This window comes from Osmerus mordax, chromosome 19, assembly GCF_038355195.1.
Source record: "Osmerus mordax isolate fOsmMor3 chromosome 19, fOsmMor3.pri, whole genome shotgun sequence".
NCBI lineage: Eukaryota > Metazoa > Chordata > Actinopteri > Osmeriformes > Osmeridae > Osmerus > Osmerus mordax.
Window position 1 is genome coordinate 2328632 of NC_090068.1, and position 24104 is coordinate 2352735.

Here is a 24104-nt window from a genome sequence, read left to right on the forward strand (position 1 = left end):
AAACGAGTGAAAATGCATGTGCTGCGTGCCATCAATACAAGCTGGTGCGAGTATAGTCACTTCAAAGCCGTTTTGGGGCGGATGAGTACCTATTTGAACTTGATTTAGGACCATTGAAAGTGTGAGAGTGACTGGCCTTGTTCTGCTTCGGGGACACAAAGGCAAGAATCATAATTTGTGTCCGAAAAAGGACACTATGCAGGGAATGAGTAGCCCTTCCGCGCCATTCTTGTAAAACGCTCCACAATCTTGTCATAACCAAATTAAAAAGTGACAAACCTTGAAATGTGGCATAGATAACGAGGTGGAAAATGGCTTGTTTGGAAATTGAGACGGCTTAGACAAAGGGAGAGAGGCTGGGAACTTACGTTCGCAGTTTATTCATGTGGCACAGCACAGTATAGAACACCCGTGGCCACCGGCTCTCGTGTGTCCAGCGAGAAGCGGCGAGCCGTGATCGTATAGTGGTTAGTACTCTGCGTTGTGGTCGCAGCATCCCCGGGTCACGGCACATTTTTCGTTGTCCCTATGTGCAGACAAGGGACGTTGCGCGCCGTGCGTATACGCGACCAGTGCCATGCGCAGAGCTACTCCCCCTCGTCTCTGTTTAAAAAGAGCGTTTAGATATATAGTCTCGGTTAGTAGACCTGCGAAAGAGGAAGACCAATGTCGGCTGTTTCCCCGTCACTTCTTTCGCTCCGAGCGAGTGTCCTGGGTCGGTGACATGGCAAGAAGCAAACACCTTGGGCCAGTGGCGCAATGGATAACGCGTCTGACTACGGATCAGAAGATTCCAGGTTCGACTCCTGGCTGGCTCGAGCATCCATTTAACCAATTCTGTATTTGGGCGATGAGGGAAAAAAGTCTGTCAAGTAGTTGAGCGTAGCGCGCCAAACTAAAAGAACAGGCCTTATGCCTTTTTCACCAAAGCTCCTACTTTGATTCCTCACCGTTGCGCAGATACCACGAAGGAAGCGCCTGAATGAACGTTTTGCTGCAGCAGGTATTGAAAGAGCTTGGGAAAAGGGAATGCTTTTCTTCAACCGGTAGAAAAAAGAAAAAGCTGGCTATGGTGTGACCATACAAGGATTTGACGCAAACGAGTGAAAATGCATGTGCTGCGTGCCATCAATACAAGCTGGTGCGAGTATAGTCACTTCAAAGCCGTTTTGGGGCGGATGAGTACCTATTTGAACTTGATTTAGGACCATTGAAAGTGTGAGCGTGACTGGCCTTGTTCTGCTTCGGGGACACAAAGGCAAGAATCATAATTTGTGTCCGAAAAAGGACACTATGCAGGGAATGAGTAGCCCTTCCGCGCCATTCTTGTAAAACGCTCCACAATCTTGTCATAACCAAATTAAAAAGTGACAAACCTTGAAATGTGGCATAGATAACGAGGTGGAAAATGGCTTGTTTGGAAATTGAGACGGCTTATACAAAGGGAGAGAGGCTGGGAACTTACGTTCGCAGTTTATTCATGTGGCACAGTATAGAACACCCGTGGCCACCAGCTCTCATGTGTCCAGCGAGAAGCGGCGAGCCGTGATCGTATAGTGGTTAGTACTCTGCGTTGTGGTCGCAGCAACCCCGGTTCGAATCCGGGTCACGGCACATTTTTCGTTGTCCCTATGTGCAGACAAGGGACGTTGCGCGCCGTGCGTATACGCGACCAGTGCCATGCGCAGAGCTACTCCCCCTCGTCTCTGTTTAAAAAGAGCGTTTAGATATATAGTCTCGGTTAGTAGACCTGCGAAAGAGGAAGACCACTGTCGGCTGTTTCCCCGTCACTTCTTTCGCTCCGAGCGAGTGTCCTGGGTCGGTGACATGGCAAGCAGCAAACACCTTGGGCCAGTGGCGCAATGGATAACGCGTCTGACTACGGATCAGAAGGTTCCAGGTTCGACTCCTGGCTGGCTCGAGCATCCATTTAACCAATTCTGTATTTGGGCGATGAGGGAAAAAAGTCTGTCAAGTAGTTGAGCGTAGCGCGCCAAACTAAAAGAACAGGCCTTATGCCTTTTTCACCAAAGCTCCTACTTTGATTCCTCACCGTTGCGCAGATACCACGAAGGAAGCGCCTGAATGAACGTTTTGCTGCAGCAGGTATTGAAAGAGCTTGGGAAAAGGGAATGCTTTTCTTCAAACCGGTAGAAAAAAGAAAAAGCTGGCTATGGTGTGACCATACAAGGATTTGACGCAAACGAGTGAAAATGCATGTGCTGCGTGCCATCAATACAAGCTGGTGCAAGTATAGTCACTTCAAAGCCGTTTTGGGGCGGATGAGTACCTATTTGAACTTGATTTAGGACCATTGAAAGTGTGAGAGTGACTGGCCTTGTTCTGCTTCGGGGACACAAAGGCAAGAATCATAATTTGTGTCCGAAAAAGGACACTATGCAGGGAATGAGTAGCCCTTCCGCGCCATTCTTGTAAAACGCTCCACAATCTTGTCATAACCAAATTAAAAAGTGACAAACCTTGAAATGTGGCATAGATAACGAGGTGGAAAATGGCTTGTTTGGAAATTGAGACGGCTTATACAAAGGGAGAGAGGCTGGGAACTTACGTTCGCAGTTTATTCATGTGGCACAGTATAGAACACCCGTGGCCACCAGCTCTCATGTGTCCAGCGAGAAGCGGCGAGCCGTGATCGTATAGTGGTTAGTACTCTGCGTTGTGGTCGCAGCAACCCCGGTTCGAATCCGGGTCACGGCACATTTTTCGTTGTCCCTATGTGCAGACAAGGGACGTTGCGCGCCGTGCGTATACGCGACCAGTGCCATGCGCAGAGCTACTCCCCCTCGTCTCTGTTTAAAAAGAGCGTTTAGATATATAGTCTCGGTTAGTAGACCTGCGAAAGAGGAAGACCACTGTCGGCTGTTTCCCCGTCACTTCTTTCGCTCCGAGCGAGTGTCCTGGGTCGGTGACATGGCAAGAAGCAAACACCTTGGGCCAGTGGCGCAATGGATAACGCGTCTGACTACGGATCAGAAGATTCCAGGTTCGACTCCTGGCTGGCTCGAGCATCCATTTAACCAATTCTGTATTTGGGCGATGAGGGAAAAAAGTCTGTCAAGTAGTTGAGCGTAGCGCGCCAAACTAAAAGAACAGGCCTTATGCCTTTTTCACCAAAGCTCCTACTTTGATTCCTCACCGTTGCGCAGATACCACGAAGGAAGCGCCTGAATGAACGTTTTGCTGCAGCAGGTATTGAAAGAGCTTGGGAAAAGGGAATGCTTTTCTTCAACCGGTAGAAAAAAGAAAAAGCTGGCTATGGTGTGACCATACAAGGATTTGACGCAAACGAGTGAAAATGCATGTGCTGCGTGCCATCAATACAAGCTGGTGCAAGTATAGTCACTTCAAAGCCGTTTTGGGGCGGATGAGTACCTATTTGAACTTGATTTAGGACCATTGAAAGTGTGAGAGTGACTGGCCTTGTTCTGCTTCGGGGACACAAAGGCAAGAATCATAATTTGTGTCCGAAAAAGGACACTATGCAGGGAATGAGTAGCCCTTCCGCGCCATTCTTGTAAAACGCTCCACAATCTTGTCATAACCAAATTAAAAAGTGACAAACCTTGAAATGTGGCATAGATAACGAGGTGGAAAATGGCTTGTTTGGAAATTGAGACGGCTTAGACAAAGGGAGAGAGGCTGGGAACTTACGTTCGCAGTTTATTCATGTGGCACAGCACAGTATAGAACACCCGTGGCCACCGGCTCTCGTGTGTCCAGCGAGAAGCGGCGAGCCGTGATCGTATAGTGGTTAGTACTCTGCGTTGTGGTCCCAGCAACCCCGGTTCGAATCCGGGTCACGGCACATTTTTCGTTGTCCCTATGTGCAGACAAGGGACGTTGCGCGCCGTGCGTATACGCGACCAGTGCCATGCGCAGAGCTACTCCCCCTCGTCTCTGTTTAAAAAGAGCGTTTAGATATATAGTCTCGGTTAGTAGACCTGCGAAAGAGGAAGACCACTGTCGGCTGTTTCCCCGTCACTTCTTTCGCTCCGAGCGAGTGTCCTGGGTCGGTGACATGGCAAGAAGCAAACACCTTGGGCCAGTGGCGCAATGGATAACGCGTCTGACTACGGATCAGAAGATTCCAGGTTCGACTCCTGGCTGGCTCGAGCATCCATTTAACCAATTCTGTATTTGGGCGATGAGGGAAAAAAGTCTGTCAAGTAGTTGAGCGTAGCGCGCCAAACTAAAAGAACAGGCCTTATGCCTTTTTCACCAAAGCTCCTACTTTGATTCCTCACCGTTGCGCAGATACCACGAAGGAAGCGCCTGAATGAACGTTTTGCTGCAGCAGGTATTGAAAGAGCTTGGGAAAAGGGAATGCTTTTCTTCAACCGGTAGAAAAAAGAAAAAGCTGGCTATGGTGTGACCATACAAGGATTTGACGCAAACGAGTGAAAATGCATGTGCTGCGTGCCATCAATACAAGCTGGTGCGAGTATAGTCACTTCAAAGCCGTTTTGGGGCGGATGAGTACCTATTTGAACTTGATTTAGGACCATTGAAAGTGTGAGAGTGACTGGCCTTGTTCTGCTTCGGGGACACAAAGGCAAGAATCATAATTTGTGTCCGAAAAAGGACACTATGCAGGGAATGAGTAGCCCTTCCGCGCCATTCTTGTAAAACGCTCCACAATCTTGTCATAACCAAATTAAAAAGTGACAAACCTTGAAATGTGGCATAGATAACGAGGTGGAAAATGGCTTGTTTGGAAATTGAGACGGCTTAGACAAAGGGAGAGAGGCTGGGAACTTACGTTCGCAGTTTATTCATGTGGCACAGCACAGTATAGAACACCCGTGGCCACCGGCTCTCGTGTGTCCAGCGAGAAGCGGCGAGCCGTGATCGTATAGTGGTTAGTACTCTGCGTTGTGGTCGCAGCATCCCCGGGTCACGGCACATTTTTCGTTGTCCCTATGTGCAGACAAGGGACGTTGCGCGCCGTGCGTATACGCGACCAGTGCCATGCGCAGAGCTACTCCCCCTCGTCTCTGTTTAAAAAGAGCGTTTAGATATATAGTCTCGGTTAGTAGACCTGCGAAAGAGGAAGACCAATGTCGGCTGTTTCCCCGTCACTTCTTTCGCTCCGAGCGAGTGTCCTGGGTCGGTGACATGGCAAGAAGCAAACACCTTGGGCCAGTGGCGCAATGGATAACGCGTCTGACTACGGATCAGAAGATTCCAGGTTCGACTCCTGGCTGGCTCGAGCATCCATTTAACCAATTCTGTATTTGGGCGATGAGGGAAAAAAGTCTGTCAAGTAGTTGAGCGTAGCGCGCCAAACTAAAAGAACAGGCCTTATGCCTTTTTCACCAAAGCTCCTACTTTGATTCCTCACCGTTGCGCAGATACCACGAAGGAAGCGCCTGAATGAACGTTTTGCTGCAGCAGGTATTGAAAGAGCTTGGGAAAAGGGAATGCTTTTCTTCAACCGGTAGAAAAAAGAAAAAGCTGGCTATGGTGTGACCATACAAGGATTTGACGCAAACGAGTGAAAATGCATGTGCTGCGTGCCATCAATACAAGCTGGTGCGAGTATAGTCACTTCAAAGCCGTTTTGGGGCGGATGAGTACCTATTTGAACTTGATTTAGGACCATTGAAAGTGTGAGCGTGACTGGCCTTGTTCTGCTTCGGGGACACAAAGGCAAGAATCATAATTTGTGTCCGAAAAAGGACACTATGCAGGGAATGAGTAGCCCTTCCGCGCCATTCTTGTAAAACGCTCCACAATCTTGTCATAACCAAATTAAAAAGTGACAAACCTTGAAATGTGGCATAGATAACGAGGTGGAAAATGGCTTGTTTGGAAATTGAGACGGCTTATACAAAGGGAGAGAGGCTGGGAACTTACGTTCGCAGTTTATTCATGTGGCACAGTATAGAACACCCGTGGCCACCAGCTCTCATGTGTCCAGCGAGAAGCGGCGAGCCGTGATCGTATAGTGGTTAGTACTCTGCGTTGTGGTCGCAGCAACCCCGGTTCGAATCCGGGTCACGGCACATTTTTCGTTGTCCCTATGTGCAGACAAGGGACGTTGCGCGCCGTGCGTATACGCGACCAGTGCCATGCGCAGAGCTACTCCCCCTCGTCTCTGTTTAAAAAGAGCGTTTAGATATATAGTCTCGGTTAGTAGACCTGCGAAAGAGGAAGACCACTGTCGGCTGTTTCCCCGTCACTTCTTTCGCTCCGAGCGAGTGTCCTGGGTCGGTGACATGGCAAGCAGCAAACACCTTGGGCCAGTGGCGCAATGGATAACGCGTCTGACTACGGATCAGAAGGTTCCAGGTTCGACTCCTGGCTGGCTCGAGCATCCATTTAACCAATTCTGTATTTGGGCGATGAGGGAAAAAAGTCTGTCAAGTAGTTGAGCGTAGCGCGCCAAACTAAAAGAACAGGCCTTATGCCTTTTTCACCAAAGCTCCTACTTTGATTCCTCACCGTTGCGCAGATACCACGAAGGAAGCGCCTGAATGAACGTTTTGCTGCAGCAGGTATTGAAAGAGCTTGGGAAAAGGGAATGCTTTTCTTCAAACCGGTAGAAAAAAGAAAAAGCTGGCTATGGTGTGACCATACAAGGATTTGACGCAAACGAGTGAAAATGCATGTGCTGCGTGCCATCAATACAAGCTGGTGCAAGTATAGTCACTTCAAAGCCGTTTTGGGGCGGATGAGTACCTATTTGAACTTGATTTAGGACCATTGAAAGTGTGAGAGTGACTGGCCTTGTTCTGCTTCGGGGACACAAAGGCAAGAATCATAATTTGTGTCCGAAAAAGGACACTATGCAGGGAATGAGTAGCCCTTCCGCGCCATTCTTGTAAAACGCTCCACAATCTTGTCATAACCAAATTAAAAAGTGACAAACCTTGAAATGTGGCATAGATAACGAGGTGGAAAATGGCTTGTTTGGAAATTGAGACGGCTTATACAAAGGGAGAGAGGCTGGGAACTTACGTTCGCAGTTTATTCATGTGGCACAGTATAGAACACCCGTGGCCACCAGCTCTCATGTGTCCAGCGAGAAGCGGCGAGCCGTGATCGTATAGTGGTTAGTACTCTGCGTTGTGGTCGCAGCAACCCCGGTTCGAATCCGGGTCACGGCACATTTTTCGTTGTCCCTATGTGCAGACAAGGGACGTTGCGCGCCGTGCGTATACGCGACCAGTGCCATGCGCAGAGCTACTCCCCCTCGTCTCTGTTTAAAAAGAGCGTTTAGATATATAGTCTCGGTTAGTAGACCTGCGAAAGAGGAAGACCACTGTCGGCTGTTTCCCCGTCACTTCTTTCGCTCCGAGCGAGTGTCCTGGGTCGGTGACATGGCAAGAAGCAAACACCTTGGGCCAGTGGCGCAATGGATAACGCGTCTGACTACGGATCAGAAGATTCCAGGTTCGACTCCTGGCTGGCTCGAGCATCCATTTAACCAATTCTGTATTTGGGCGATGAGGGAAAAAAGTCTGTCAAGTAGTTGAGCGTAGCGCGCCAAACTAAAAGAACAGGCCTTATGCCTTTTTCACCAAAGCTCCTACTTTGATTCCTCACCGTTGCGCAGATACCACGAAGGAAGCGCCTGAATGAACGTTTTGCTGCAGCAGGTATTGAAAGAGCTTGGGAAAAGGGAATGCTTTTCTTCAACCGGTAGAAAAAAGAAAAAGCTGGCTATGGTGTGACCATACAAGGATTTGACGCAAACGAGTGAAAATGCATGTGCTGCGTGCCATCAATACAAGCTGGTGCAAGTATAGTCACTTCAAAGCCGTTTTGGGGCGGATGAGTACCTATTTGAACTTGATTTAGGACCATTGAAAGTGTGAGAGTGACTGGCCTTGTTCTGCTTCGGGGACACAAAGGCAAGAATCATAATTTGTGTCCGAAAAAGGACACTATGCAGGGAATGAGTAGCCCTTCCGCGCCATTCTTGTAAAACGCTCCACAATCTTGTCATAACCAAATTAAAAAGTGACAAACCTTGAAATGTGGCATAGATAACGAGGTGGAAAATGGCTTGTTTGGAAATTGAGACGGCTTAGACAAAGGGAGAGAGGCTGGGAACTTACGTTCGCAGTTTATTCATGTGGCACAGCACAGTATAGAACACCCGTGGCCACCGGCTCTCGTGTGTCCAGCGAGAAGCGGCGAGCCGTGATCGTATAGTGGTTAGTACTCTGCGTTGTGGTCCCAGCAACCCCGGTTCGAATCCGGGTCACGGCACATTTTTCGTTGTCCCTATGTGCAGACAAGGGACGTTGCGCGCCGTGCGTATACGCGACCAGTGCCATGCGCAGAGCTACTCCCCCTCGTCTCTGTTTAAAAAGAGCGTTTAGATATATAGTCTCGGTTAGTAGACCTGCGAAAGAGGAAGACCACTGTCGGCTGTTTCCCCGTCACTTCTTTCGCTCCGAGCGAGTGTCCTGGGTCGGTGACATGGCAAGAAGCAAACACCTTGGGCCAGTGGCGCAATGGATAACGCGTCTGACTACGGATCAGAAGATTCCAGGTTCGACTCCTGGCTGGCTCGAGCATCCATTTAACCAATTCTGTATTTGGGCGATGAGGGAAAAAAGTCTGTCAAGTAGTTGAGCGTAGCGCGCCAAACTAAAAGAACAGGCCTTATGCCTTTTTCACCAAAGCTCCTACTTTGATTCCTCACCGTTGCGCAGATACCACGAAGGAAGCGCCTGAATGAACGTTTTGCTGCAGCAGGTATTGAAAGAGCTTGGGAAAAGGGAATGCTTTTCTTCAACCGGTAGAAAAAAGAAAAAGCTGGCTATGGTGTGACCATACAAGGATTTGACGCAAACGAGTGAAAATGCATGTGCTGCGTGCCATCAATACAAGCTGGTGCGAGTATAGTCACTTCAAAGCCGTTTTGGGGCGGATGAGTACCTATTTGAACTTGATTTAGGACCATTGAAAGTGTGAGAGTGACTGGCCTTGTTCTGCTTCGGGGACACAAAGGCAAGAATCATAATTTGTGTCCGAAAAAGGACACTATGCAGGGAATGAGTAGCCCTTCCGCGCCATTCTTGTAAAACGCTCCACAATCTTGTCATAACCAAATTAAAAAGTGACAAACCTTGAAATGTGGCATAGATAACGAGGTGGAAAATGGCTTGTTTGGAAATTGAGACGGCTTAGACAAAGGGAGAGAGGCTGGGAACTTACGTTCGCAGTTTATTCATGTGGCACAGCACAGTATAGAACACCCGTGGCCACCGGCTCTCGTGTGTCCAGCGAGAAGCGGCGAGCCGTGATCGTATAGTGGTTAGTACTCTGCGTTGTGGTCGCAGCATCCCCGGGTCACGGCACATTTTTCGTTGTCCCTATGTGCAGACAAGGGACGTTGCGCGCCGTGCGTATACGCGACCAGTGCCATGCGCAGAGCTACTCCCCCTCGTCTCTGTTTAAAAAGAGCGTTTAGATATATAGTCTCGGTTAGTAGACCTGCGAAAGAGGAAGACCAATGTCGGCTGTTTCCCCGTCACTTCTTTCGCTCCGAGCGAGTGTCCTGGGTCGGTGACATGGCAAGAAGCAAACACCTTGGGCCAGTGGCGCAATGGATAACGCGTCTGACTACGGATCAGAAGATTCCAGGTTCGACTCCTGGCTGGCTCGAGCATCCATTTAACCAATTCTGTATTTGGGCGATGAGGGAAAAAAGTCTGTCAAGTAGTTGAGCGTAGCGCGCCAAACTAAAAGAACAGGCCTTATGCCTTTTTCACCAAAGCTCCTACTTTGATTCCTCACCGTTGCGCAGATACCACGAAGGAAGCGCCTGAATGAACGTTTTGCTGCAGCAGGTATTGAAAGAGCTTGGGAAAAGGGAATGCTTTTCTTCAACCGGTAGAAAAAAGAAAAAGCTGGCTATGGTGTGACCATACAAGGATTTGACGCAAACGAGTGAAAATGCATGTGCTGCGTGCCATCAATACAAGCTGGTGCGAGTATAGTCACTTCAAAGCCGTTTTGGGGCGGATGAGTACCTATTTGAACTTGATTTAGGACCATTGAAAGTGTGAGCGTGACTGGCCTTGTTCTGCTTCGGGGACACAAAGGCAAGAATCATAATTTGTGTCCGAAAAAGGACACTATGCAGGGAATGAGTAGCCCTTCCGCGCCATTCTTGTAAAACGCTCCACAATCTTGTCATAACCAAATTAAAAAGTGACAAACCTTGAAATGTGGCATAGATAACGAGGTGGAAAATGGCTTGTTTGGAAATTGAGACGGCTTATACAAAGGGAGAGAGGCTGGGAACTTACGTTCGCAGTTTATTCATGTGGCACAGTATAGAACACCCGTGGCCACCAGCTCTCATGTGTCCAGCGAGAAGCGGCGAGCCGTGATCGTATAGTGGTTAGTACTCTGCGTTGTGGTCGCAGCAACCCCGGTTCGAATCCGGGTCACGGCACATTTTTCGTTGTCCCTATGTGCAGACAAGGGACGTTGCGCGCCGTGCGTATACGCGACCAGTGCCATGCGCAGAGCTACTCCCCCTCGTCTCTGTTTAAAAAGAGCGTTTAGATATATAGTCTCGGTTAGTAGACCTGCGAAAGAGGAAGACCACTGTCGGCTGTTTCCCCGTCACTTCTTTCGCTCCGAGCGAGTGTCCTGGGTCGGTGACATGGCAAGCAGCAAACACCTTGGGCCAGTGGCGCAATGGATAACGCGTCTGACTACGGATCAGAAGGTTCCAGGTTCGACTCCTGGCTGGCTCGAGCATCCATTTAACCAATTCTGTATTTGGGCGATGAGGGAAAAAAGTCTGTCAAGTAGTTGAGCGTAGCGCGCCAAACTAAAAGAACAGGCCTTATGCCTTTTTCACCAAAGCTCCTACTTTGATTCCTCACCGTTGCGCAGATACCACGAAGGAAGCGCCTGAATGAACGTTTTGCTGCAGCAGGTATTGAAAGAGCTTGGGAAAAGGGAATGCTTTTCTTCAAACCGGTAGAAAAAAGAAAAAGCTGGCTATGGTGTGACCATACAAGGATTTGACGCAAACGAGTGAAAATGCATGTGCTGCGTGCCATCAATACAAGCTGGTGCAAGTATAGTCACTTCAAAGCCGTTTTGGGGCGGATGAGTACCTATTTGAACTTGATTTAGGACCATTGAAAGTGTGAGAGTGACTGGCCTTGTTCTGCTTCGGGGACACAAAGGCAAGAATCATAATTTGTGTCCGAAAAAGGACACTATGCAGGGAATGAGTAGCCCTTCCGCGCCATTCTTGTAAAACGCTCCACAATCTTGTCATAACCAAATTAAAAAGTGACAAACCTTGAAATGTGGCATAGATAACGAGGTGGAAAATGGCTTGTTTGGAAATTGAGACGGCTTAGACAAAGGGAGAGAGGCTGGGAACTTACGTTTGCAGTTTATTCATGTGGCACAGCACAGTATAGAACACCCGTGGCCACCGGCTCTCGTGTGTCCAGCGAGAAGCGGCGAGCCGTGATCGTATAGTGGTTAGTACTCTGCGTTGTGGTCGCAGCAACCCCGGTTCGAATCCGGGTCACGGCACATTTTTCGTTGTCCCTATGTGCAGACAAGGGACGTTGCGCGCCGTGCGTATACGCGACCAGTGCCATGCGCAGAGCTACTCCCCCTCGTCTCTGTTTAAAAAGAGCGTTTAGATATATAGTCTCGGTTAGTAGACCTGCGAAAGAGGAAGACCACTGTCGGCTGTTTCCCCGTCACTTCTTTCGCTCCGAGCGAGTGTCCTGGGTCGGTGACATGGCAAGAAGCAAACACCTTGGGCCAGTGGCGCAATGGATAACGCGTCTGACTACGGATCAGAAGATTCCAGGTTCGACTCCTGGCTGGCTCGAGCATCCATTTAACCAATTCTGTATTTGGGCGATGAGGGAAAAAAGTCTGTCAAGTAGTTGAGCGTAGCGCGCCAAACTAAAAGAACAGGCCTTATGCCTTTTTCACCAAAGCTCCTACTTTGATTCCTCACCGTTGCGCAGATACCACGAAGGAAGCGCCTGAATGAACGTTTTGCTGCAGCAGGTATTGAAAGAGCTTGGGAAAAGGGAATGCTTTTCTTCAACCGGTAGAAAAAAGAAAAAGCTGGCTATGGTGTGACCATACAAGGATTTGACGCAAACGAGTGAAAATGCATGTGCTGCGTGCCATCAATACAAGCTGGTGCGAGTATAGTCACTTGAGTACCTATTTGAACTTGATTTAGGACCATTGAAAGTGTGAGAGTGACTGGCCTTGTTCTGCTTCGGGGACACAAAGGCAAGAATCATAATTTGTGTCCGAAAAAGGACACTATGCAGGGAATGAGTAGCCCTTCCGCGCCATTCTTGTAAAACGCTCCACAATCTTGTCATAACCAAATTAAAAAGTGACAAACCTTGAAATGTGGCATAGATAACGAGGTGGAAAATGGCTTGTTTGGAAATTGAGACGGCTTAGACAAAGGGAGAGAGGCTGGGAACTTACGTTTGCAGTTTATTCATGTGGCACAGCACAGTATAGAACACCCGTGGCCACCGGCTCTCGTGTGTCCAGCGAGAAGCGGCGAGCCGTGATCGTATAGTGGTTAGTACTCTGCGTTGTGGTCGCAGCAACCCCGGTTCGAATCCGGGTCACGGCACATTTTTCGTTGTCCCTATGTGCAGACAAGGGACGTTGCGCGCCGTGCGTATACGCGACCAGTGCCATGCGCAGAGCTACTCCCCCTCGTCTCTGTTTAAAAAGAGCGTTTAGATATATAGTCTCGGTTAGTAGACCTGCGAAAGAGGAAGACCACTGTCGGCTGTTTCCCCATAACTTCTTTCGCTCCGAGCGAGTGTCCTGGGTCGGTGACATGGCAAGAAGCAAACACCTTGGGCCAGTGGCGCAATGGATAACGCGTCTGACTACGGATCAGAAGATTCCAGGTTCGACTCCTGGCTGGCTCGAGCATCCATTTAACCAATTCTGTATTTGGGCGATGAGGGAAAAAAGTCTGTCAAGTAGTTGAGCGTAGCGCGCCAAACTAAAAGAACAGGCCTTATGCCTTTTTCACCAAAGCTCCTACTTTGATTCCTCACCGTTGCGCAGATACCACGAAGGAAGCGCCTGAATGAACGTTTTGCTGCAGCAGGTATTGAAAGAGCTTGGGAAAAGGGAATGCTTTTCTTCAACCGGTAGAAAAAAGAAAAAGCTGGCTATGGTGTGACCATACAAGGATTTGACGCAAACGAGTGAAAATGCATGTGCTGCGTGCCATCAATACAAGCTGGTGCGAGTATAGTCACTTCAAAGCCGTTTTGGGGCGGATGAGTACCTATTTGAACTTGATTTAGGACCATTGAAAGTGTGAGAGTGACTGGCCTTGTTCTGCTTCGGGGACACAAAGGCAAGAATCATAATTTGTGTCCGAAAAAGGACACTATGCAGGGAATGAGTAGCCCTTCCGCGCCATTCTTGTAAAACGCTCCACAATCTTGTCATAACCAAATTAAAAAGTGACAAACCTTGAAATGTGGCATAGATAACGAGGTGGAAAATGGCTTGTTTGGAAATTGAGACGGCTTAGACAAAGGGAGAGAGGCTGGGAACTTACGTTCGCAGTTTATTCATGTGGCACAGCACAGTATAGAACACCCGTGGCCACCGGCTCTCGTGTGTCCAGCGAGAAGCGGCGAGCCGTGATCGTATAGTGGTTAGTACTCTGCGTTGTGGTCGCAGCAACCCCGGTTCGAATCCGGGTCACGGCACATTTTTCGTTGTCCCTATGTGCAGACAAGGGACGTTGCGCGCCGTGCGTATACGCGACCAGTGCCATGCGCAGAGCTACTCCCCCTCGTCTCTGTTTAAAAAGAGCGTTTAGATATATAGTCTCGGTTAGTAGACCTGCGAAAGAGGAAGACCACTGTCGGCTGTTTCCCCATCACTTCTTTCGCTCCGAGCGAGTGTCCTGGGTCGGTGACATGGCAAGAAGCAAACACCTTGGGCCAGTGGCGCAATGGATAACGCGTCTGACTACGGATCAGAAGATTCCAGGTTCGACTCCTGGCTGGCTCGAGCATCCATTTAACCAATTCTGTATTTGGGCGATGAGGGAAAAAAGTCTGTCAAGTAGTTGAGCGTAGCGCGCCAAACTAAAAGAACAGGCCTTATGCCTTTTTCACCAAAGCTCCTACTTTGATTCCTCACCGTTGCGCAGATACCACGAAGGAAGCGCCTGAATGAACGTTTTGCTGCAGCAGGTATTGAAAGAGCTTGGGAAAAGGGAATGCTTTTCTTCAAACCGGTAGAAAAAAGAAAAAGCTGGCTATGGTGTGACCATACAAGGATTTGACGCAAACGAGTGAAAATGCATGTGCTGCGTGCCATCAATACAAGCTGGTGCGAGTATAGTCACTTCAAAGCCGTTTTGGGGCGGATGAGTACCTATTTGAACTTGATTTAGGACCATTGAAAGTGTGAGAGTGACTGGCCTTGTTCTGCTTCGGGGACACAAAGGCAAGAATCATAATTTGTGTCCGAAAAAGGACACTATGCAGGGAATGAGTAGCCCTTCCGCGCCATTCTTGTAAAACGCTCCACAATCTTGTCATAACCAAATTAAAAAGTGACAAACCTTGAAATGTGGCATAGATAACGAGGTGGAAAATGGCTTGTTTGGAAATTGAGACGGCTTAGACAAAGGGAGAGAGGCTGGGAACTTACGTTCGCAGTTTATTCATGTGGCACAGCACAGTATAGAACACCCGTGGCCACCGGCTCTCGTGTGTCCAGCGAGAAGCGGCGAGCCGTGATCGTATAGTGGTTAGTACTCTGCGTTGTGGTCGCAGCAACCCCGGTTCGAATCCGGGTCACGGCACATTTTTCGTTGTCCCTATGTGCAGACAAGGGACGTTGCGCGCCGTGCGTATACGCGACCAGTGCCATGCGCAGAGCTACTCCCCCTCGTCTCTGTTTAAAAAGAGCGTTTAGATATATAGTCTCGGTTAGTAGACCTGCGAAAGAGGAAGACCACTGTCGGCTGTTTCCCCGTCACTTCTTTCGCTCCGAGCGAGTGTCCTGGGTCGGTGACATGGCAAGAAGCAAACACCTTGGGCCAGTGGCGCAATGGATAACGCGTCTGACTACGGATCAGAAGATTCCAGGTTCGACTCCTGGCTGGCTCGAGCATCCATTTAACCAATTCTGTATTTGGGCGATGAGGGAAAAAAGTCTGTCAAGTAGTTGAGCGTAGCGCGCCAAACTAAAAGAACAGGCCTTATGCCTTTTTCACCAAAGCTCCTACTTTGATTCCTCACCGTTGCGCAGATACCACGAAGGAAGCGCCTGAATGAACGTTTTGCTGCAGCAGGTATTGAAAGAGCTTGGGAAAAGGGAATGCTTTTCTTCAACCGGTAGAAAAAAGAAAAAGCTGGCTATGGTGTGACCATACAAGGATTTGACGCAAACGAGTGAAAATGCATGTGCTGCGTGCCATCAATACAAGCTGGTGCGAGTATAGTCACTTCAAAGCCGTTTTGGGGCGGATGAGTACCTATTTGAACTTGATTTAGGACCATTGAAAGTGTGAGAGTGACTGGCCTTGTTCTGCTTCGGGGACACAAAGGCAAGAATCATAATTTGTGTCCGAAAAAGGACACTATGCAGGGAATGAGTAGCCCTTCCGCGCCATTCTTGTAAAACGCTCCACAATCTTGTCATAACCAAATTAAAAAGTGACAAACCTTGAAATGTGGCATAGATAACGAGGTGGAAAATGGCTTGTTTGGAAATTGAGACGGCTTAGACAAAGGGAGAGAGGCTGGGAACTTACGTTCGCAGTTTATTCATGTGGCACAGCACAGTATAGAACACCCGTGGCCACCGGCTCTCGTGTGTCCAGCGAGAAGCGGCGAGCCGTGATCGTATAGTGGTTAGTACTCTGCGTTGTGGTCCCAGCAACCCCGGTTCGAATCCGGGTCACGGCACATTTTTCGTTGTCCCTATGTGCAGACAAGGGACGTTGCGCGCCGTGCGTATACGCGACCAGTGCCATGCGCAGAGCTACTCCCCCTCGTCTCTGTTTAAAAAGAGCGTTTAGATATATAGTCTCGGTTAGTAGACCTGCGAAAGAGGAAGACCACTGTCGGCTGTTTCCCCATCACTTCTTTCGCTCCGAGCGAGTGTCCTGGGTCGGTGACATGGCAAGAAGCAAACACCTTGGGCCAGTGGCGCAATGGATAACGCGTCTGACTACGGATCAGAAGATTCCAGGTTCGACTCCTGGCTGGCTCGAGCATCCATTTAACCAATTCTGTATTTGGGCGATGAGGGAAAAAAGTCTGTCAAGTAGTTGAGCGTAGCGCGCCAAACTAAAAGAACAGGCCTTATGCCTTTTTCACCAAAGCTCCTACTTTGATTCCTCACCGTTGCGCAGATACCACGAAGGAAGCGCCTGAATGAACGTTTTGCTGCAGCCGGTATTGAAAGAGCTTGGGAAAAGGGAATGCTTTTCTTCAACCGGTAGAAAAAAGAAAAAGCTGGCTATGGTGTGACCATACAAGGATTTGACGCAAACGAGTGAAAATGCATGTGCTGCGTGCCATCAATACAAGCTGGTGCGAGTATAGTCACTTCAAAGCCGTTTTGGGGCGGATGAGTACCTATTTGAACTTGATTTAGGACCATTGAAAGTGTGAGAGTGACTGGCCTTGTTCTGCTTCGGGGACACAAAGGCAAGAATCATAATTTGTGTCCGAAAAAGGACACTATGCAGGGAATGAGTAGCCCTTCCGCGCCATTCTTGTAAAACGCTCCACAATCTTGTCATAACCAAATTAAAAAGTGACAAACCTTGAAATGTGGCATAGATAACGAGGTGGAAAATGGCTTGTTTGGAAATTGAGACGGCTTAGACAAAGGGAGAGAGGCTGGGAACTTACGTTCGCAGTTTATTCATGTGGCACAGCACAGTATAGAACACCCGTGGCCACCGGCTCTCGTGTGTCCAGCGAGAAGCGGCGAGCCGTGATCGTATAGTGGTTAGTACTCTGCGTTGTGGTCGCAGCAACCCCGGTTCGAATCCGGGTCACGGCACATTTTTCGTTGTCCCTATGTGCAGACAAGGGACGTTGCGCGCCGTGCGTATACGCGACCAGTGCCATGCGCAGAGCTACTCCCCCTCGTCTCTGTTTAAAAAGAGCGTTTAGATATATAGTCTCGGTTAGTAGACCTGCGAAAGAGGAAGACCACTGTCGGCTGTTTCCCCGTCACTTCTTTCGCTCCGAGCGAGTGTCCTGGGTCGGTGACATGGCAAGAAGCAAACACCTTGGGCCAGTGGCGCAATGGATAACGCGTCTGACTACGGATCAGAAGATTCCAGGTTCGACTCCTGGCTGGCTCGAGCATCCATTTAACCAATTCTGTATTTGGGCGATGAGGGAAAAAAGTCTGTCAAGTAGTTGAGCGTAGCGCGCCAAACTAAAAGAACAGGCCTTATGCCTTTTTCACCAAAGCTCCTACTTTGATTCCTCACCGTTGCGCAGATACCACGAAGGAAGCGCCTGAATGAACGTTTTGCTGCAGCAGGTATTGAAAGAGCTTGGGAAAAGGGAATGCTTTTCTTCAACCGGTAGAAAAAAGAAAAAGCTGGCTATGGTGTGACCATACAAGGATTTGACGCAAACGAGTGAAAATGCATGTGCTGCGTGCCATCAATACAAGCTGGTGCGAGTATAGTCACTTCAAAGCCGTTTTGGGGCGGATGAGTACCTATTTGAACTTGATTTAGGACCATTGAAAGTGTGAGAGTGACTGGCCTTGTTCTGCTTCGGGGACACAAAGGCAAGAATCATAATTTGTGTCCGAAAAAGGACACTATGCAGGGAATGAGTAGCCCTTCCGCGCCATTCTTGTAAAACGCTCCACAATCTTGTCATAACCAAATTAAAAAGTGACAAACCTTGAAATGTGGCATAGATAACGAGGTGGAAAATGGCTTGTTTGGAAATTGAGACGGCTTAGACAAAGGGAGAGAGGCTGGGAACTTACGTTCGCAGTTTATTCATGTGGCACAGCACAGTATAGAACACCCGTGGCCACCGGCTCTCGTGTGTCCAGCGAGAAGCGGCGAGCCGTGATCGTATAGTGGTTAGTACTCTGCGTTGTGGTCCCAGCAACCCCGGTTCGAATCCGGGTCACGGCACATTTTTCGTTGTCCCTATGTGCAGACAAGGGACGTTGCGCGCCGTGCGTATACGCGACCAGTGCCATGCGCAGAGCTACTCCCCCTCGTCTCTGTTTAAAAAGAGCGTTTAGATATATAGTCTCGGTTAGTAGACCTGCGAAAGAGGAAGACCACTGTCGGCTGTTTCCCCGTCACTTCTTTCGCTCCGAGCGAGTGTCCTGGGTCGGTGACATGGCAAGAAGCAAACACCTTGGGCCAGTGGCGCAATGGATAACGCGTCTGACTACGGATCAGAAGATTCCAGGTTCGACTCCTGGCTGGCTCGAGCATCCATTTAACCAATTCTGTATTTGGGCGATGAGGGAAAAAAGTCTGTCAAGTAGTTGAGCGTAGCGCGCCAAACTAAAAGAACAGGCCTTATGCCTTTTTCACCAAAGCTCCTACTTTGATTCCTCACCGTTGCGCAGATACCACGAAGGAAGCGCCTGAATGAACGTTTTGCTGCAGCCGGTATTGAAAGAGCTTGGGAAAAGGGAATGCTTTTCTTCAACCGGTAGAAAAAAGAAAAAGCTGGCTATGGTGTGACCATACAAGGATTTGACGCAAACGAGTGAAAATGCATGTGCTGCGTGCCATCAATACAAGCTGGTGCGAGTATAGTCACTTCAAAGCCGTTTTGGGGCGGATGAGTACCTATTTGAACTTGATTTAGGACCATTGAAAGTGTGAGAGTGACTGGCCTTGTTCTGCTTCGGGGACACAAAGGCAAGAATCATAATTTGTGTCCGAAAAAGGACACTATGCAGGGAATGAGTAGCCCTTCCGCGCCATTCTTGTAAAACGCTCCACAATCTTGTCATAACCAAATTAAAAAGTGACAAACCTTGAAATGTGGCATAGATAACGAGGTGGAAAATGGCTTGTTTGGAAATTGAGACGGCTTAGACAAAGGGAGAGAGGCTGGGAACTTACGTTCGCAGTTTATTCATGTGGCACAGCACAGTATAGAACACCCGTGGCCACCGGCTCTCGTGTGTCCAGCGAGAAGCGGCGAGCCGTGATCGTATAGTGGTTAGTACTCTGCGTTGTGGTCGCAGCAACCCCGGTTCGAATCCGGGTCACGGCACATTTTTCGTTGTCCCTATGTGCAGACAAGGGACGTTGCGCGCCGTGCGTATACGCGACCAGTGCCATGCGCAGAGCTACTCCCCCTCGTCTCTGTTTAAAAAGAGCGTTTAGATATATAGTCTCGGTTAGTAGACCTGCGAAAGAGGAAGACCACTGTCGGCTGTTTCCCCGTCACTTCTTTCGCTCCGAGCGAGTGTCCTGGGTCGGTGACATGGCAAGAAGCAAACACCTTGGGCCAGTGGCGCAATGGATAACGCGTCTGACTACGGATCAGAAGATTCCAGGTTCGACTCCTGGCTGGCTCGAGCATCCATTTAACCAATTCTGTATTTGGGCGATGAGGGAAAAAAGTCTGTCAAGTAGTTGAGCGTAGCGCGCCAAACTAAAAGAACAGGCCTTATGCCTTTTTCACCAAAGCTCCTACTTTGATTCCTCACCGTTGCGCAGATACCACGAAGGAAGCGCCTGAATGAACGTTTTGCTGCAGCAGGTATTGAAAGAGCTTGGGAAAAGGGAATGCTTTTCTTCAACCGGTAGAAAAAAGAAAAAGCTGGCTATGGTGTGACCATACAAGGATTTGACGCAAACGAGTGAAAATGCATGTGCTGCGTGCCATCAATACAAGCTGGTGCGAGTATAGTCACTTCAAAGCCGTTTTGGGGCGGATGAGTACCTATTTGAACTTGATTTAGGACCATTGAAAGTGTGAGAGTGACTGGCCTTGTTCTGCTTCGGGGACACAAAGGCAAGAATCATAATTTGTGTCCGAAAAAGGACACTATGCAGGGAATGAGTAGCCCTTCCGCGCCATTCTTGTAAAACGCTCCACAATCTTGTCATAACCAAATTAAAAAGTGACAAACCTTGAAATGTGGCATAGATAACGAGGTGGAAAATGGCTTGTTTGGAAATTGAGACGGCTTAGACAAAGGGAGAGAGGCTGGGAACTTATGTTCGCAGTTTATTCATGTGGCACAGCACAGTATAGAACACCCGTGGCCACCGGCTCTCGTGTGTCCAGCGAGAAGCGGCGAGCCGTGATCGTATAGTGGTTAGTACTCTGCGTTGTGGTCGCAGCAACCCCGGTTTGAATCCGGGTCACGGCACATTTTTCGTTGTCCCTATGTGCAGACAAGGGACGTTGCGCGCCGTGCGTATACGCGACCAGTGCCATGCGCAGAGCTACTCCCCCTCGTCTCTGTTTAAAAAGAGCGTTTAGATATATAGTCTCGGTTAGTAGACCTGCGAAAGAGGAAGACCACTGTCGGCTGTTTCCCCATCACTTCTTTCGCTCCGAGCGAGTGTCCTGGGTCGGTGACATGGCAAGAAGCAAACACCTTGGGCCAGTGGCGCAATGGATAACGCGTCTGACTACGGATCAGAAGATTCCAGGTTCGACTCCTGGCTGGCTCGAGCATCCATTTAACCAATTCTGTATTTGGGCGATGAGGGAAAAAAGTCTGTCAAGTAGTTGAGCGTAGCGCGCCAAACTAAAAGAACAGGCCTTATGCCTTTTTCACCAAAGCTCCTACTTTGATTCCTCACCGTTGCGCAGATACCACGAAGGAAGCGCCTGAATGAACGTTTTGCTGCAGCCGGTATTGAAAGAGCTTGGGAAAAGGGAATGCTTTTCTTCAACCGGTAGAAAAAAGAAAAAGCTGGCTATGGTGTGACCATACAAGGATTTGACGCAAACGAGTGAAAATGCATGTGCTGCGTGCCATCAATACAAGCTGGTGCGAGTATAGTCACTTCAAAGCCGTTTTGGGGCGGATGAGTACCTATTTGAACTTGATTTAGGACCATTGAAAGTGTGAGAGTGACTGGCCTTGTTCTGCTTCGGGGACACAAAGGCAAGAATCATAATTTGTGTCCGAAAAAGGACACTATGCAGGGAATGAGTAGCCCTTCCGCGCCATTCTTGTAAAACGCTCCACAATCTTGTCATAACCAAATTAAAAAGTGACAAACCTTGAAATGTGGCATAGATAACGAGGTGGAAAATGGCTTGTTTGGAAATTGAGACGGCTTAGACAAAGGGAGAGAGGCTGGGAACTTACGTTCGCAGTTTATTCATGTGGCACAGCACAGTATAGAACACCCGTGGCCACCGGCTCTCGTGTGTCCAGCGAGAAGCGGCGAGCCATGATCGTATAGTGGTTAGTACCCTGCGTTGTGGTCGCAGCAACCCCGGTTCGAATCCGGGTCACGGCACATTTTTCGTTGTCCCTATGTGCAGACAAGGGACGTTGCGCGCCGTGCGTATACGCGACCAGTGCCATGCGCAGAGCTACTCCCCCTCGTCTCTGTTTAAAAAGAGCGTTTAGATATATAGTCTCGGTTAGTAGACCTGCGAAAGAGGAAGACCACTGTCGGCTGTTTCCCCATCACTTCTTTCGCTCCGAGCGAGTGTCCTGGGTCGGTGACATGGCAAGAAGCAAACACCTTGGGCCAGTGGCGCAATGGATAACGCGTCTGACTACGGATCAGAAGATTCCAGGTTCGACTCCTGGCTGGCTCGAGCATCCATTTAACCAATTCTGTATTTGGGCGATGAGGGAAAAAAGTCTGTCAAGTAGTTGAGCGTAGCGCGCCAAACTAAAAGAACAGGCCTTATGCCTTTTTCACCAAAGCTCCTACTTTGATTCCTCACCGTTGCGCAGATACCACGAAGGAAGCGCCTGAATGAACGTTTTGCTGCAGCCGGTATTGAAAGAGCTTGGGAAAAGGGAATGCTTTTCTTCAACCGGTAGAAAAAAGAAAAAGCTGGCTATGGTGTGACCATACAAGGATTTGACGCAAACGAGTGAAAATGCATGTGCTGCGTGCCATCAATACAAGCTGGTGCGAGTATAGTCACTTCAAAGCCGTTTTGGGGCGGATGAGTACCTATTTGAACTTGATTTAGGACCATTGAAAGTGTGAGAGTGACTGGCCTTGTTCTGCTTCGGGGACACAAAGGCAAGAATCATAATTTGTGTCCGAAAAAGGACACTATGCAGGGAATGAGTAGCCCTTCCGCGCCATTCTTGTAAAACGCTCCACAATCTTGTCATAACCAAATTAAAAAGTGACAAACCTTGAAATGTGGCATAGATAACGAGGTGGAAAATGGCTTGTTTGGAAATTGAGACGGCTTAGACAAAGGGAGAGAGGCTGGGAACTTACGTTCGCAGTTTATTCATGTGGCACAGCACAGTATAGAACACCCGTGGCCACCGGCTCTCGTGTGTCCAGCGAGAAGCGGCGAGCCGTGATCGTATAGTGGTTAGTACTCTGCGTTGTGGTCGCAGCAACCCCGGTTCGAATCCGGGTCACGGCACATTTTTCGTTGTCCCTATGTGCAGACAAGGGACGTTGCGCGCCGTGCGTATACGCGACCAGTGCCATGCGCAGAGCTACTCCCCCTCGTCTCTGTTTAAAAAGAGCGTTTAGATATATAGTCTCGGTTAGTAGACCTGCGAAAGAGGAAGACCACTGTCGGCTGTTTCCCCATCACTTCTTTCGCTCCGAGCGAGTGTCCTGGGTCGGTGACATGGCAAGAAGCAAACACCTTGGGCCAGTGGCGCAATGGATAACGCGTCTGACTACGGATCAGAAGATTCCAGGTTCAACTCCTGGCTGGCTCGAGCATCCATTTAACCAATTCTGTATTTGGGCGATGAGGGAAAAAAGTCTGTCAAGTAGTTGAGCGTAGCGCGCCAAACTAAAAGAACAGGCCTTATGCCTTTTTCACCAAAGCTCCTACTTTGATTCCTCACCGTTGCGCAGATACCACGAAGGAAGCGCCTGAATGAACGTTTTGCTGCAGCAGGTATTGAAAGAGCTTGGGAAAAGGGAATGCTTTTCTTCAAACCGGTAGAAAAAAGAAAAAGCTGGCTATGGTGTGACCATACAAGGATTTGACGCAAACGAGTGAAAATGCATGTGCTGCGTGCCATCAATACAAGCTGGTGCGAGTATAGTCACTTCAAAGCCGTTTTGGGGCGGATGAGTACCTATTTGAACTTGATTTAGGACCATTGAAAGTGTGAGAGTGACTGGCCTTGTTCTGCTTCGGGGACACAAAGGCAAGAATCATAATTTGTGTCCGAAAAAGGACACTATGCAGGGAATGAGTAGCCCTTCCGCGCCATTCTTGTAAAACGCTCCACAATCTTGTCATAACCAAATTAAAAAGTGACAAACCTTGAAATGTGGCATAGATAACGAGGTGGAAAATGGCTTGTTTGGAAATTGAGACGGCTTAGACAAAGGGAGAGAGGCTGGGAACTTACGTTCGCAGTTTATTCATGTGGCACAGCACAGTATAGAACACCCGTGGCCACCAGCTCTCGTGTGTCCAGCGAGAAGCGGCGAGCCGTGATCGTATAGTGGTTAGTACTCTGCGTTGTGGTCGCAGCATCCCCGGGTCACGGCACATTTTTCGTTGTCCCTATGTGCAGACAAGGGACGTTGCGCGCCGTGCGTATACGCGACCAGTGCCATGCGCAGAGCTACTCCCCCTCGTCTCTGTTTAAAAAGAGCGTTTAGATATATAGTCTCGGTTAGTAGACCTGCGAAAGAGGAAGACCAATGTCGGCTGTTTCCCCGTCACTTCTTTCGCTCCGAGCGAGTGTCCTGGGTCGGTGACATGGCAAGAAGCAAACACCTTGGGCCAGTGGCGCAATGGATAACGCGTCTGACTACGAATCAGAAGATTCCAGGTTCGACTCCTGGCTGGCTCGAGCATCCATTTAACCAATTCTGTATTTGGGCGATGAGGGAAAAAAGTCTGTCAAGTAGTTGAGCGTAGCGCGCCAAACTAAAAGAACAGGCC

The 24104-nt window shown here is 49.0% G+C and overlaps 35 non-coding genes across 35 annotated transcripts; all 35 read left to right on the forward strand.

Moving 5' to 3' along the window:
• The first annotated feature begins 745 nt into the window (after window positions 1–745).
• On the forward strand, window positions 746–818 carry trnar-acg (transfer RNA arginine (anticodon ACG)). The gene has a single exon. It is a non-coding gene; the product is annotated as a tRNA-Arg (tRNA).
• A 724-nt stretch (window positions 819–1542) lies between these two features.
• On the forward strand, window positions 1543–1614 carry trnah-gug (transfer RNA histidin (anticodon GUG)). The gene has a single exon. It is a non-coding gene; the product is annotated as a tRNA-His (tRNA).
• A 234-nt stretch (window positions 1615–1848) lies between these two features.
• Window positions 1849–1921, forward strand: trnar-acg (transfer RNA arginine (anticodon ACG)). Its single transcript has one exon. It is a non-coding gene; the product is annotated as a tRNA-Arg (tRNA).
• A 725-nt stretch (window positions 1922–2646) lies between these two features.
• Window positions 2647–2718, forward strand: trnah-gug (transfer RNA histidin (anticodon GUG)). The gene has a single exon. It is a non-coding gene; the product is annotated as a tRNA-His (tRNA).
• Window positions 2719–2952: 234 nt separating this feature from the next.
• trnar-acg (transfer RNA arginine (anticodon ACG)) lies at window positions 2953–3025 on the forward strand. The gene has a single exon. It is a non-coding gene; the product is annotated as a tRNA-Arg (tRNA).
• A 1035-nt stretch (window positions 3026–4060) lies between these two features.
• trnar-acg (transfer RNA arginine (anticodon ACG)) lies at window positions 4061–4133 on the forward strand. The gene has a single exon. It is a non-coding gene; the product is annotated as a tRNA-Arg (tRNA).
• Window positions 4134–5157: 1024 nt separating this feature from the next.
• Window positions 5158–5230, forward strand: trnar-acg (transfer RNA arginine (anticodon ACG)). Its single transcript has one exon. It is a non-coding gene; the product is annotated as a tRNA-Arg (tRNA).
• A 724-nt stretch (window positions 5231–5954) lies between these two features.
• Window positions 5955–6026, forward strand: trnah-gug (transfer RNA histidin (anticodon GUG)). Its single transcript has one exon. It is a non-coding gene; the product is annotated as a tRNA-His (tRNA).
• A 234-nt stretch (window positions 6027–6260) lies between these two features.
• trnar-acg (transfer RNA arginine (anticodon ACG)) lies at window positions 6261–6333 on the forward strand. Its single transcript has one exon. It is a non-coding gene; the product is annotated as a tRNA-Arg (tRNA).
• Window positions 6334–7058: 725 nt separating this feature from the next.
• trnah-gug (transfer RNA histidin (anticodon GUG)) lies at window positions 7059–7130 on the forward strand. Its single transcript has one exon. It is a non-coding gene; the product is annotated as a tRNA-His (tRNA).
• Window positions 7131–7364: 234 nt separating this feature from the next.
• Window positions 7365–7437, forward strand: trnar-acg (transfer RNA arginine (anticodon ACG)). The gene has a single exon. It is a non-coding gene; the product is annotated as a tRNA-Arg (tRNA).
• Window positions 7438–8472: 1035 nt separating this feature from the next.
• On the forward strand, window positions 8473–8545 carry trnar-acg (transfer RNA arginine (anticodon ACG)). The gene has a single exon. It is a non-coding gene; the product is annotated as a tRNA-Arg (tRNA).
• Window positions 8546–9569: 1024 nt separating this feature from the next.
• On the forward strand, window positions 9570–9642 carry trnar-acg (transfer RNA arginine (anticodon ACG)). The gene has a single exon. It is a non-coding gene; the product is annotated as a tRNA-Arg (tRNA).
• Window positions 9643–10366: 724 nt separating this feature from the next.
• On the forward strand, window positions 10367–10438 carry trnah-gug (transfer RNA histidin (anticodon GUG)). Its single transcript has one exon. It is a non-coding gene; the product is annotated as a tRNA-His (tRNA).
• Window positions 10439–10672: 234 nt separating this feature from the next.
• trnar-acg (transfer RNA arginine (anticodon ACG)) lies at window positions 10673–10745 on the forward strand. Its single transcript has one exon. It is a non-coding gene; the product is annotated as a tRNA-Arg (tRNA).
• A 730-nt stretch (window positions 10746–11475) lies between these two features.
• On the forward strand, window positions 11476–11547 carry trnah-gug (transfer RNA histidin (anticodon GUG)). The gene has a single exon. It is a non-coding gene; the product is annotated as a tRNA-His (tRNA).
• Window positions 11548–11781: 234 nt separating this feature from the next.
• On the forward strand, window positions 11782–11854 carry trnar-acg (transfer RNA arginine (anticodon ACG)). Its single transcript has one exon. It is a non-coding gene; the product is annotated as a tRNA-Arg (tRNA).
• A 708-nt stretch (window positions 11855–12562) lies between these two features.
• Window positions 12563–12634, forward strand: trnah-gug (transfer RNA histidin (anticodon GUG)). Its single transcript has one exon. It is a non-coding gene; the product is annotated as a tRNA-His (tRNA).
• A 234-nt stretch (window positions 12635–12868) lies between these two features.
• On the forward strand, window positions 12869–12941 carry trnar-acg (transfer RNA arginine (anticodon ACG)). The gene has a single exon. It is a non-coding gene; the product is annotated as a tRNA-Arg (tRNA).
• Window positions 12942–13670: 729 nt separating this feature from the next.
• Window positions 13671–13742, forward strand: trnah-gug (transfer RNA histidin (anticodon GUG)). The gene has a single exon. It is a non-coding gene; the product is annotated as a tRNA-His (tRNA).
• A 234-nt stretch (window positions 13743–13976) lies between these two features.
• Window positions 13977–14049, forward strand: trnar-acg (transfer RNA arginine (anticodon ACG)). Its single transcript has one exon. It is a non-coding gene; the product is annotated as a tRNA-Arg (tRNA).
• A 730-nt stretch (window positions 14050–14779) lies between these two features.
• Window positions 14780–14851, forward strand: trnah-gug (transfer RNA histidin (anticodon GUG)). The gene has a single exon. It is a non-coding gene; the product is annotated as a tRNA-His (tRNA).
• Window positions 14852–15085: 234 nt separating this feature from the next.
• trnar-acg (transfer RNA arginine (anticodon ACG)) lies at window positions 15086–15158 on the forward strand. Its single transcript has one exon. It is a non-coding gene; the product is annotated as a tRNA-Arg (tRNA).
• Window positions 15159–16193: 1035 nt separating this feature from the next.
• Window positions 16194–16266, forward strand: trnar-acg (transfer RNA arginine (anticodon ACG)). The gene has a single exon. It is a non-coding gene; the product is annotated as a tRNA-Arg (tRNA).
• A 729-nt stretch (window positions 16267–16995) lies between these two features.
• Window positions 16996–17067, forward strand: trnah-gug (transfer RNA histidin (anticodon GUG)). The gene has a single exon. It is a non-coding gene; the product is annotated as a tRNA-His (tRNA).
• Window positions 17068–17301: 234 nt separating this feature from the next.
• Window positions 17302–17374, forward strand: trnar-acg (transfer RNA arginine (anticodon ACG)). Its single transcript has one exon. It is a non-coding gene; the product is annotated as a tRNA-Arg (tRNA).
• Window positions 17375–18409: 1035 nt separating this feature from the next.
• Window positions 18410–18482, forward strand: trnar-acg (transfer RNA arginine (anticodon ACG)). The gene has a single exon. It is a non-coding gene; the product is annotated as a tRNA-Arg (tRNA).
• Window positions 18483–19211: 729 nt separating this feature from the next.
• Window positions 19212–19283, forward strand: trnah-gug (transfer RNA histidin (anticodon GUG)). Its single transcript has one exon. It is a non-coding gene; the product is annotated as a tRNA-His (tRNA).
• A 234-nt stretch (window positions 19284–19517) lies between these two features.
• Window positions 19518–19590, forward strand: trnar-acg (transfer RNA arginine (anticodon ACG)). The gene has a single exon. It is a non-coding gene; the product is annotated as a tRNA-Arg (tRNA).
• Window positions 19591–20319: 729 nt separating this feature from the next.
• trnah-gug (transfer RNA histidin (anticodon GUG)) lies at window positions 20320–20391 on the forward strand. The gene has a single exon. It is a non-coding gene; the product is annotated as a tRNA-His (tRNA).
• A 234-nt stretch (window positions 20392–20625) lies between these two features.
• trnar-acg (transfer RNA arginine (anticodon ACG)) lies at window positions 20626–20698 on the forward strand. Its single transcript has one exon. It is a non-coding gene; the product is annotated as a tRNA-Arg (tRNA).
• A 1035-nt stretch (window positions 20699–21733) lies between these two features.
• On the forward strand, window positions 21734–21806 carry trnar-acg (transfer RNA arginine (anticodon ACG)). The gene has a single exon. It is a non-coding gene; the product is annotated as a tRNA-Arg (tRNA).
• Window positions 21807–22535: 729 nt separating this feature from the next.
• On the forward strand, window positions 22536–22607 carry trnah-gug (transfer RNA histidin (anticodon GUG)). Its single transcript has one exon. It is a non-coding gene; the product is annotated as a tRNA-His (tRNA).
• Window positions 22608–22841: 234 nt separating this feature from the next.
• On the forward strand, window positions 22842–22914 carry trnar-acg (transfer RNA arginine (anticodon ACG)). The gene has a single exon. It is a non-coding gene; the product is annotated as a tRNA-Arg (tRNA).
• Window positions 22915–23939: 1025 nt separating this feature from the next.
• Window positions 23940–24012, forward strand: trnar-acg (transfer RNA arginine (anticodon ACG)). Its single transcript has one exon. It is a non-coding gene; the product is annotated as a tRNA-Arg (tRNA).
• Window positions 24013–24104: the final 92 nt, after the last annotated feature.